Raw genomic sequence first — 12408 nt, 5'->3', positions numbered from 1 at the left:
AAAAATCTACGGCTTTGGTGTTGAGTTGGTGTTTCAAGTCCACTTTATGCACAGTAAGGCTAATCGGAACTGGACCTACAATTTAAGTGGGATCCGAATCCAGAACCCGTTGATTACAAAATGACGCCACCATGACTTCGGTCGCCAGATCGGAATTCAGGTACCATTGTTCATGAAGCACATCGAAAGTCTCATAACACATACCAGGGAAATAGACTAATTTACTTAAGAAATATATTGCCTACGTTCTTGCACCTACTTGCTTCAATTATCGTTCATCCTCATCGTCGCGATTAACTGAAACTGGTAGTTTTGATTTGATTTCTTATTTAGCGTCGTTTTTCTGCATATTTTTGGCTAATCGCGACGATAAGGACAAGTGACGATATCATGAAATTGATGAAGGGACGCTCACAAAGAATACTCATGCCCAGGCCGGGATTCGAACCCGGGACCCAATGCGTCGTAGCGCGCTGTGATATTCTCTCTGTCAAGGAGGTTGGCCTCAAACAGGTAGAAAAGAGAGGCTACAATCAAATATGAACTAAAACCTTGCGAACTTGTTCACCTGGTAGGAATAGTAGGATAGTAGAAGTAATGGTGAAACAAACAATATTCTACCGGTATAAATTAAAAATGTGCCTCTTAATTTACAAAAACACAACCATTGTTTCCGTAAAGAGGCGCGTTCATGTCGACATCTCTCTGTGCTATGACTAGAATGAAAATTAAATATGACGACGGGAACAGTGACGGCGATTAGGGGGACAGTTGCCCCTCCCAATTGAAACCTCTTTCGCCCCCGCACTATGCTAAATCTTATCTACAAAGGGAAATATACAGTCTTTGTCCCCCAGTATCGTCACCTTGCCCCCCCCCCCGGTTTTGGAATCCAATCGCCGACACTGATATATATATATATATATATATATATATATATATATATATATATATATATATATATATATATAAACCTGCAGAAGAGCACTTAGATATGTAGGCTACGAAAATATATTTTTGGCCTCCGTGATGACGCAGTGTAAAAAAAGGATTCTCGGGTTCGATACCCGCTGGGGGCACAATGCACACTGATTCGGATCCCACTTTAACCTGTAGGTCAAATCCCAATTAGCGTATCTGTGCATAAAGTGAACTTTAAACAACAATTCAATTTAAAATATGTTGAAACTATATTTTGGGTATTACATCTTGCATAAATTGCAGTTAAAGAGAAAACTAAATATATGCTTACAGGCCGAAACCAAGTGTTACGTAATAATCAAAGTCTAATTATTGATAACAACTCGTTTGAACCAGTTTTCAAATTCAAGTACTTAGGAGTAATATTAACAAATTAAAATGATATTAAAGAGGAAATAAAAAGCAGGCTTAATTTAGGAAATGCATGTTACTTTTGTCTTCTCGTTATATCTAAGAAACTAAAAGTTAAAATATACAAAACAGTAATTTTGCCTGTAGTGGAGAAGGTTACATAATTTGTATTCACGTCCAGATATTATTAGAATGATTAAATGAAGAAGACTTAGGTGGGCAGGCAATGTGGCACGAATGGGAGAGGAAAGAAGAGTTTACAGGATTCTTGTTGGGAAACATGATGGTAAGAGACCTGTAGGAAGGCCAAGGCGAAGATCGAGGGACAACGTTGAGATAGACCTAAAGGAAATCGGTAGGGATGGAAAAGAGTTTATAGATCTTGCTCAGGATAGGAACAGATGAAAGGCTTGTGTTGCTGCAGCCATGAACCTTCGGGTTTAAGAAGTTAGTTAGTTAGTTTATAAATTGCAGTTGCGTTCACCATGAATATATTTTGAAAAACCGAATTGTTAAAATTGCATTATTTACGTTACCTATGTATAATAGGTGTTCACCCTTTGAAAACGGTCTTTCAAAGTAGTTGGATGGTAGTTTTGGACTGGGCATATAGTGTGACTTCCTTTGAAATGACCTGAATTCAACATAGCAATAAAATTATGTCTTGAAAAGTGCGTTTAGAGACGCCGAGCAAAATTTAGCTCAACTTTGCGACATACAAAATGCTTCAGACACACGTGAATTCTTGCATGTTCCCTCAAACACATACCATTTTGTAAGAATGATGTCACAACCATGGTACTAGACGCTTAGTCGGCAAATAGCTACAAACTGACCTCCAAGCAAATTTTTGATCTGGGTATGAAGCAACCCAGGTGTGTGAATTTATGTAATCGAAAGTCAATATGAAACATTTCTCTCTCTCTACAGCGTACGAACATAATGTGTGTTACGAGTACGTCATTTTTTGAGAATTTATTAGTTCAGTAATATCACACTTAATATAATGTGCATGTGGGGCCAAAGTTCTATTGACCATTAGCCTATCGTAGTTCCAACTGTTCCTTGTATTTAATTTCAGCATACTAATTGTAATACTTTTTGTCTCAGATTTCTATCATCCTCGAGAAGAGAAAAGATGCGGTTTTATAATAGTTGTACTTCAAAAGACATTCTAGTTGATGTATTTCTCCTGGTGCAAATAAACGGAAATTTAAGTCGATTAAGCTACAATAACTCCATGTATTTCTTGTGGAGGAAACAAACATTCCTACTTCAACTTTATATTCTGACTAGAGTCTAATCAGAGCAACATCGTGGCATCTTTTAAATGTGCATGGGAGGCACAAGGACGGGGTGTGAGGGGAGATTGCTCGCCCATACCATACCCCTCCTTTACACTTCCCAAAATTTCAAATAATAACAATACTAATAATAACAATAATAAATGAATATATGAAAACAAAGTTATTAGAATATACAGTGGAACCTTGATAACTCGAACTTGAGGGGGAAAAGAAAAAAATTCGAGGTATCAAGGATTTCGACTTACTTCGAGTTATTGAGGGCCAAAATCGCCGACTTCGAGTTATAGAGGTCTAAAGTTTACTGACCTTTCTGAACGTGGGGGAGTTCAAGTCCCAACATGATTGTTGATCACCTGACATGTGCGTACGCACCCTATACTTCGACTTATTGAGGTCCGTGCGACTAAAACTTCGAGTTATGGAGGTGATTAGAATTTAACTTCGACTCATAGAGGTTCTTCATACTCTACCTTCGAGTTATTGAGCTGCAACGCCATCCCATAAACTGTACAAAAATTGGTATTATCAAGGTTTTATTCGAATTGTTGAGGTAAAATTAGTATTGAGTGTTATGGACAATTCAAGGGATCACAGCAAATTCGACTTATCAAGGAATTCGAGATGTTGAGGTTCGAGTTATCAAGTTTCCACTGTATTGCAATAAAGTTATCTAGTCCTACATTTTTGGTACCAATAGACATGCATATCCAAAGTGTCCGATTACCGTCTGTGTAATCCATACATTATGGTTCACTAACTACGATTAAAAAAATATACATTTTAAACCAATCACAAACAATGTTATCTTCCTCTTTTAGTTAGTCGCCTAAGTAGCTACAAAACTAATTACCATATGCCCGCTTTCTGATCCTCTAAATGTCTCTACCTGTTTCTCCATTGTTTATACATATGTTTTTGTAAAATGAGATAAAAGTCATACCGCCCCATACGCACCCCTGCCGCCTCCGTGGTGGAGTGGTTAGCACATCGCGCTACGACGCCAGGAGTCACGGTTCGAATCCCGGCCTGGGTATGAATGTTTCTGAGTGTCCATTCAGCAATTTCAACGTATCATCACTCATCCCCATCTTCGCAAATTAGCCAAAAGTTGCACAAAAAGCGAAGTAAAATAAAGCAAATCAATCAATCAAACGCATCCCTATATTTCCTTAGCCATATTCTTTCAAATTAGTAGGACCACATAAGCGTTTATATATTTTTCCCCTTAAATCTGTGTAAAATCCCTGTAATCTAGCGACATTTTGAGGCAGATGGACTGAAACTCGACACTCTTCATGTCTGACGAGGGGAAACTATTCACCTTTTCCTTCAAATATCAATAATATGTTGTTTTTTCAATAACCTACTCTAATTTAATCGCAGAAGCACCAGACCACGAGTTGCTAAAAGTATTGTGTACATTCACCACAAATACGTTTAATGTAATATTTCCTACGAAATTAATATCTTTGAATTGTTTTCTTCTTTTGCATCTCGGACAAAAAATAAGGTGTGTCTCATAACAAAGCATTACATTGAGATATTTCTTTTTATTAGGGAATGAAAAATGTAGGTTGCCGTTGTACATTTTAATTCTACTATACTCACTTATGATTATATATATATTTTTGAATAGTGATTTAATGTAATTGATAATACACTTTCTTCATATTACTACAGAAGATATTTCATCATTACATATCACACTTTGTGCTAAATTTTCATTTAAGTCACCTTACAAAAGGTGAAGAATGGTGCTGCAGAATTCGTGGCACTCTGAATGGTCAGCACTTGAATTACGCAACTGTTGAAGGTCATTCTCATTTATCAGCGGAAATGGAGATGTTGTCGTTATTCGGTTATGTAAGGTCACTATCTGACAATAAAATATATTGTGTGGCCAACAGTGGCGTGCCCACTAGCCACAGAGTCCTACATTTTGCAGTTTTCTCCTGTATCTGATGGTTAGGGAGCATCAATTCATTCGATTATGGAGGGTAAAGTTGGACAGGGTGTCGTACCGGTCACATCACCTCCACTACAGTCGACATCGAGATTGATTGATTTGGTTGGCTATTTTACGTCTCTTTTCTGCCACTTTGGTCTAATCGTTAAGATGGGGATGATAAGTGATTAGATGAAATTGATAAAAGGACAATCACAAACACACATGGACAGGATTCAACACAAGCCCCACAGGATTATACTGCCATGAATCCAGACGCCAGAGCCTCGTTAGACTGCAAGATGTACTACGTGGAAGTGATGTTGACAATTGAGTGCTTTCTAAAGAGATCATCCCTTATACACCCCCGACATTGGGATTGTGTGGAGCATTTTTCTTAGCATCTATATCCATCTATATCTACGTTAATGACGAGTTGATTACGTTTTATTCCGTTCCGTTACCACTACGTATTTCGAAAAACAATAATACAGCCTACTTACTCTAAACAAGCAGGTTTAAAATTTCACACAGTGTCTTCTATTTTAATAAAGAAGAAAGAAGAGATTCACTCACTGGCATGAAGAACTTTATTATATTCGTATCCTCCTAAATTAGGAAACTTTCTTATTGTTAGGTAAATTAATCGAACATGATTTGCTTTGTGATTTCATGTTTTGCTTTATTTTACTTCGCTTTTGTGCCAGTCGCGGCTAATTTGCGAAGATGGGGATGAGTGATGATATGATGAAATTGACGTATGGACACTCACAAACATTCATGCCTAGGCCGGGATTCGAACCCGGGACCGCTAATATCGTAGCGCGAAATGCTAACCACTCCGCCACGGGGGCCGGCTAATCCAACAAATTTGACGTAAAATAATAATAATAATAAGTTCCTTTTTTCATTGCAATCAACTACTTAAATGAATTAATTAAGGAGTAAATGGACCATTGAGGTTTTCTAGGAACATTTGCAATTTTTGATTCTGATCGGTATTATCGTTTATAGGTATCGGCAAAACTTATAATGGTACTTTATGGGTATCGACAAAAATTTCATATTTATTTTTATAATACAAGATTGTATATTTATAATGTATAGTTCCATTCTTGTCACAGGGGGATGTCATGTCAAGTACAATATGCACTTTTGTTCAGGTGCGAATCCTGGCTTGAGCATGGGTTTCTATGTGATTGTCTTCATCTTCATTAAATTCATCATATCATCCCTCATCCTCATCTTCGCGATTAAAGAGAAAAGTGGAAGAAATGAGAAGTCAAACAAAACAAATGAATCAATAATTATTCACTCTTCCACTTTAAGATTAGTTTAAAATACTGCAAAGTACTGATGATGCATATATTCACAGAGGAGAGGATATTACCTTTCCCCCGTCGTTCTCGGTGGCGTAGTGGTTAGCGTAACCCGTTACGAAAACATATGTTTCAGGTTCGGACGTTGGTTAGCCTATGGTGTATAATTGTGTCGGTCCAACAACATCATCATTTAGTCCAAGAGGTAGAAATAAAGATTACCTTTAACCAAGTAGGGAATGATTTTTTTTCAACGTATATGAGAAATAGCATTCAGAGAGAGGGGACAATGCTCTCCCTCCCCCCTCGTCAATTTGAACATTGATCCCGACTTTACGTTTTGATCGTGTACCTCATTCCAATGAAAACAGTCACATTACGTTCGTGAAATACAACAATCGACGCACTCCGCACTGCGTGAACTGCATTGTTGCTGGCTCGCTGCGTGCGTGGGCATGAAATTTTACGGAAGCTTTCCCAACCCAGGTAGAGGGAGTCATGCCCCGTTCTACTTTAAACCCCCCACAGTGCGCCTACCTGCCTACATGCCGCCCCCTCCACCCTCCGCGTGGCCGATAAACATCTGGATAAAGGGTGCTCATGTGTGGGCCGTGTGCTTGTAACCTTTATGTGCATGTTAGTGGATCAATATTGCCTGTAGGGGCCACAGCCCTTGAGCGCGCCAGCGACAATATTCTGTGTTCTGAATTAACAGGGTGGGGTCTACAGATGCTATGCAAATTTCCACGGCGAAAACAACGTTTTCGATTCTGTACGAGCGAAACGAGACGATGGAGAATATTTACCAACACAGACCATAAAATCATATTTTATTTTTCTCGTTTTGTTTTTAAAACAAATAAATGAAGCGTCTCCGTGTTAACATTTATAGTTCGAGAACGTGACTGGGAAAGTTGGAAAGGCATAGGTACAGTGGGATGCAACAATATTGCCAAGCAAATTGTCCATCACCGTGTTAATTTTCTTTGTTTTACGGAAGCAAAGCAACGCACAAGCTGCCCAGAACCTCTGCACCAGCATATGTAAAAATCATCTGTTAAAAACAAGTAGAGTTCGAGAGAAAAACATAATGAAAATAGTCGTGGACAATTTGCTGAGTAGTACTTGTCCATCCCACAGTACATATATTCCTGACTACCAGAGTTAAGGTTTATATGTTAGGGCATTTATCAGTATAGTGGAACCACAAGCAAAAAAAAAAAAAACCTGCGTAGACCCGCGATTCCTGTGCACCGTACTCCCGCGTGGAGGGGAGGGGCAGAGTGGAGCATGCTTTCTTATGGCCCGAGCAGAACGGAGGAAGTGAAAGGTGCGCAGAGACTTTTGGTCGAAGGTTCTTTTCCTTGTGGTCGCTCAATAACATTTCATCATTGCAAGACACAAGGGTAGAAATAAACTAAATTTATAGTTACAATGTTAGCCTACATACATATTTGCATATTTAAGGTTATAATAAATAACCCGTGGCTCTACAGCCCTGGAAGGGCCTTGCCCTATCTCCCGTCTGCGAGTCTCCCTCCTACAATCCTACATAGAGGTGTGGAGATCTTCAACCGCTAATGAGGTGACATGAGGTCAGCACGTCGAACCCTCAGCCGTTATAGAAGATTGTATACGTGACCAGGTTATGCTACTCACTCGTAGCTCCCCAATTTCCTCACGATGGTGGGTTGCCACCGGCCCTATACACAGGCAGAGAATCCAGAGACTGAACCCAGGCGGACTCAAACCCATGCCGTCCCGCAGTCGGAGCCGATCACGGAGGAAGACTTTAAGGTTATAATGGATGTTTGAAATTTTAAATGTGGTATATTTTCATATTTAGTTGTAAGACATTTTCCGACATGTCATGGAATAAATTGAACAATCTGTGGTATGAATAGAACATTCTGTGAGTAGTGGCAAAGTAGTGGTAAGTACGATCTCTCCTTCCCCTTAAAATCTGTCACATAAGCCGTTGACCGTGGTTCTTCTGCATTCAGTCGAACTGGAAGATAATCGCCATCTGGGGATCTAGAGGTAATTTATAAGATCTAAGTCTCAAGCAGGCAGATTTTACCGCTTGACTTTCTGTTCTTAAAGCAGGGAACGATGCCTCTTCCTTTTCAATAAATAGAATAGAGTAGAATAAAAAGAACCATCTTGAAATTCAAAAATAAATTCTTTTAAATGTTGAGGAGCAGATCGCTATAGGTTTATTTCAGTATGATCCTTTGCGGCTGTTGAACACATATTTCAATACATCAATTTTTTTTTTCATTATTTTTTATTTGTATACTTTTATACTGATATCACTTAGTTATCAGGGTTCGGATTTTGATGAACTAAAAAAATTACATAAAAATGTATTTATTTCAGGGTATGACAGTTAGTACAGCATAGTTCTTATTTCTGTAACGTTAGAACTGAAATTACAAGGTGTATGTGAATTGAAAGTATAAAACTCTGTAAAAATCTTAACTTATTCAAAATTATTGCAATAGGGAATATCGAGCGGCATGTTGCTTTGTTCCTACAATCACGTGGCGATAGAATTTTTGAATGGCAAAATGAGTATGAGCCTATGAAGGTGTGAACCATTAAACAATTCATATCAACAATACTGCTCTGTAAAAAATTAGCAAACAAAAAACATGAACAGTGTTAAACCCCCATTTCCTCCTATCTCTCTTCTAAGTTGACGAAACATAGGAAATAGCGTGCATTATAGAAATGTTATGTTTGTTAAGATCATGTTCACAGAATTTGTGTATTTGTAAGAAATATAGGTGTGGTTCACACCGGAAATTTAGATAAGAGAAACATATCCAGTAAATATCTACAATACATACGAATGTCAAATTGTTGCCCCTTTCAAAGCCGTAGAGAGGTCCGGGGTACGAGGGGGCTACCTCCCTGGTCTCGAACGAGCAAAAGATAAAAGCTGGAAAGTAATAAATGTGGCGGCATACTGTGAAAGTAATAGTGGCCCATAAATTAATTTTACTGTCAGTTTGCAAATACATTTTTAAAAATTATAGCTCGTTTCGTCCGCAATATATTTTAAAGAACAGTTACATCAACTTTATGACCTTTCTTTCAAACAGTCTTGCTTGTTTGTTTGAATTTGCTTTTAAGTTTACTTTATGAACTAAAAGGCTGATTGGGACTGGACATGAGTTGCTGTTGGCGCGTGAATATTAAACACAAGTGTTGTCTAGAACAATAACATTTGCCCTGTCACGTGCCTAGTCAGCCGCGCACAATTGTTAATATGGAAGGAACTAGTTAGGGAACGCGACGACAGATGGCAGCGCGAAGAAAAGCTGGAAAGAATGTTGGTTGATGAAATAGGAGGATAAGGAATAGTATGATATTGATTAAAAAAAATGGGAAATAAATTAATATTGATTATAAAAATATATATAAAGAATAAGAAATATAAATGTAAATAGAAATTACGATAGTTACGGATATACTCATATGTGAAACGTACAGTAAAGTTAAGAAGTTGAGACGATAGTTCAAAAAACTTCATTCGATCGAATTGGTTTTCGATTACCTCTGGTGAAGAGTATATCGTCAGATTTTAGTTGTTTGGTCCTTGGTGGCGCTACAGTCAAGTTTAGACGCCCCAAAGCACTACGGTTTGCTCTAGTTCCTTTAGACGCACTAGGCCACAGGTAGCGCTTTCCTTTAGCGATCTTGGGCTGTCCCTTTTCGGTTTGGCATAGGAGATGGCGCTATATCCATATTTGTCGCCCTTGAATCCATTGGAGCTTTGGTTCAGTTCTCGATGCTTGTGAAAGGAGGGCAAATAGAAGAAATAAAGAAAATAGACGATATAGTCTTCAAAGATAGAAGAAATAAGATAATAGATGATCTATTCTTCCAAGATAGAAGAAATAAGAAAATAGATGATCTATTCTGCAAAGATAGAAGAAATATATGATCAATGTAAATAGGAGAAATAGATGATCCATGTTCTTCCATGTGGGAAAGAAGAAATCCAAATAAGATGTATCGAGAGGAAACAAGAAGAAGCCTATCTTTTTCCCACAAAAGAAATTCATATTAATAGAAGAAAGAAGAAGAAGGCCAGGGTCATAGAAGAAGGAAGAAGAAATCCAAATAAGATTTATCTAGAAGAAAGAAGAAGGTCAGGGTCTTAAAAGAAAAAGAAGAAGGAGCCAAATTGCTTCCATTCCAAAAGAATATAATCTATGTACATTATCATGACATTCTCTCGAACATATAATCTCTGTAAATTGTGAAGATTTTCAGAATATAGACTCGCATTTTTCTCATATCCTTTGTCTATTATGCTTTCTGATTGGCTTTCTTAAAAAGAACCCATTACCCTGAAGATATTTGTAGCCGTGGTATGCTAAACTAAGTTGTGCACCTAAGGGACGTAGCAGCCCCAATTGTGAAAGGGGGAGAAATTATTTTCAGGGGGCGTCGAATTCTTTTCTCGAACAGAGCGCTGAAATCTCTAGCTACTGCTCTGCCGGTTTGTAGTGACTTGAAACTATTCCCATGTAAAACTGATGCAGTGAAGTAGTACGTCCTGCTTCTGTTTAGCGACTGAATGAAGCTCAATGCACTTGCAAATACCTCACCAATTCGTATTGGGAGTTTTACAAACTCACCGCCAGCAATCCAAGGGTCTTCCTTATCGCACAACACTAGAGCAACCTTGCGTTCTGACGTCACCGGGAAATGCTTTAATTGTTCGTCAAAATGCCTAATTTGTTAGGTTAGGGCTAGCTAGGTTTAGTTCTCATAGCACAAATAATACATTTTGAGTGTATTTATACAAATAGAACCAAACCTAACAGACCTAACCTAACAACGTAGGCATTCCTCGTCTAACGTCTCAACGGAAGGTTGCTCAGGTGTTGTGCGTTAAGGGAGACCCGCAATCCAATGGATGATATGCAACTTGACTTCATCACGCAGTGTACTCTGGGAAGAAATGGGGAAAAGAGATTCGCGTGTGTTAAGGAAAGCATGTGAGAAGCTTTCTTACAGAGGGAAACTTTGCATTTCACTCTTTACACACTTTTCACGGTTTCTGCAGGGGTTTGGAAAAAGTAAAAGGTACACATGACATCCCATTGTCACGGTTGCGACACGCGGACTATGTTTTGATGTTAAAGTAACCATTCTACTGATAGTTGAGCAACATTTTTCTTACAGTTTCTGTGCAATGAAATATGGAACCTAACACTGTTGATTAAACATAACCACGCCTAAAATACTTTCCCAGATTTATAGCTGTAAGTGAACAGTTTTGTGTCCCGGGTGGAACAGACAAAACACTGCCTCTTTACTTAATAATAAATTTATTTTAATTTCTGTGAATTGTCAAATGGTGAGAAATATTTATTTTAAGACAAAGAGAGAAGGTAATTGACCTTTGAATGTTCTAGTGGAGTTGAGGGGCACGTGTAACAGTTAATGTATTTGTTGTCACGGGTGGGACACAATAGGAAAAAAATAAGTAAATAAAAAAAGTTAATATAAACGAACATTATGTAAAATACCTTCTAACTTGATTATGTGTAATACTAGAATTTTTATTCAAATGACAATTTTATATTGTTCATTCACGAGAAGGGATAAGGGTCTTCCCGATGGATCATTGGCAGCGTCTTCGCCTTGTAATCAAAGGGGTCCCGGGTTCGATAACTGGTGTAGGCACATAATGGTTCGGCGGGCCCACTTTAAGCTGCAGGTCCAGTCCCGATTAGCCTTACTGTGCATAAAGTAGACTTAAAACACCAACTCAGATGGGATAAAGTTACAGCATTGCATTTAATTTTTAAGAAAATAGATTCTGGAGTACTTTGCATGGAATGAATGCCACACACACTTTCCTCATATGATCACGATAACCATATCTTGAATCTCTTCGGAAAAGACCACACGCAAAATGCTTATCCTACCCGGCACGTTTTCAACTCAGGATCTGATCTGTTTGCAATGAATTGTGGGGTAAGTCCGTTCAGTTTAGACTGAAAGAAGCTCTAGAAAAGACAAGTAGTACCCAACGACGAACCCTTGCTGCTTCTACCATTTTCCATCGGTGCACTGTTCCTTCCCCCTTCCGTGGGGCGGGTGGAAATTATCAGCGAGGGAGGATTTCGTGTAGGTAGAGTTGACGGCGTCGGACCAACTTCCTCCTGCGCGTCTGCAGGGATGGGGGGTGTCATGTGGTCATAGGGATTCGGTTGATCCCCCCAGGAACTTCTTCTTCTTCCTACTTGCGTTGCATCCCTGCAGAAGGGAAGCTCAGATAGAAAGACAGCGCTGGGGTACGGGAGGCTCCGAGGGGGGTCCATCAAGGGAAAAAGCTGTGAGTCAGAAGTCAGCGAAAAAGAGAGGGGGCCCTACGACGTTGGACGAGGGCCAAGTACTCGAGGAACACGGCAAGGAAAGGTGTGTTTGTGCTTTGTTTCCACGGTTACACCAGAATAGCATACCGATCTCACTAAAAAAA

At 38.8% G+C, this 12408-nt stretch overlaps 1 protein-coding gene across 5 annotated transcripts in view; it reads right to left on the bottom strand.

The window, feature by feature from the left end:
• Positions 1-12408, bottom strand: part of LOC145990857 (nucleolar protein 4) — a 372663-nt gene that overhangs the window by 163114 nt on the left and 197141 nt on the right. The window lies entirely within an intron of this gene.

Source organism: Lepisma saccharinum, chromosome 8 (assembly GCF_977018435.1).
Source record: "Lepisma saccharinum chromosome 8, izLepSacc3.1, whole genome shotgun sequence".
Classification (NCBI taxonomy): domain Eukaryota; kingdom Metazoa; phylum Arthropoda; class Insecta; order Zygentoma; family Lepismatidae; genus Lepisma; species Lepisma saccharinum.
Note: the sequence above shows the minus strand (reverse complement) of the source record. Positions and strands in the feature narration are given on the sequence as shown.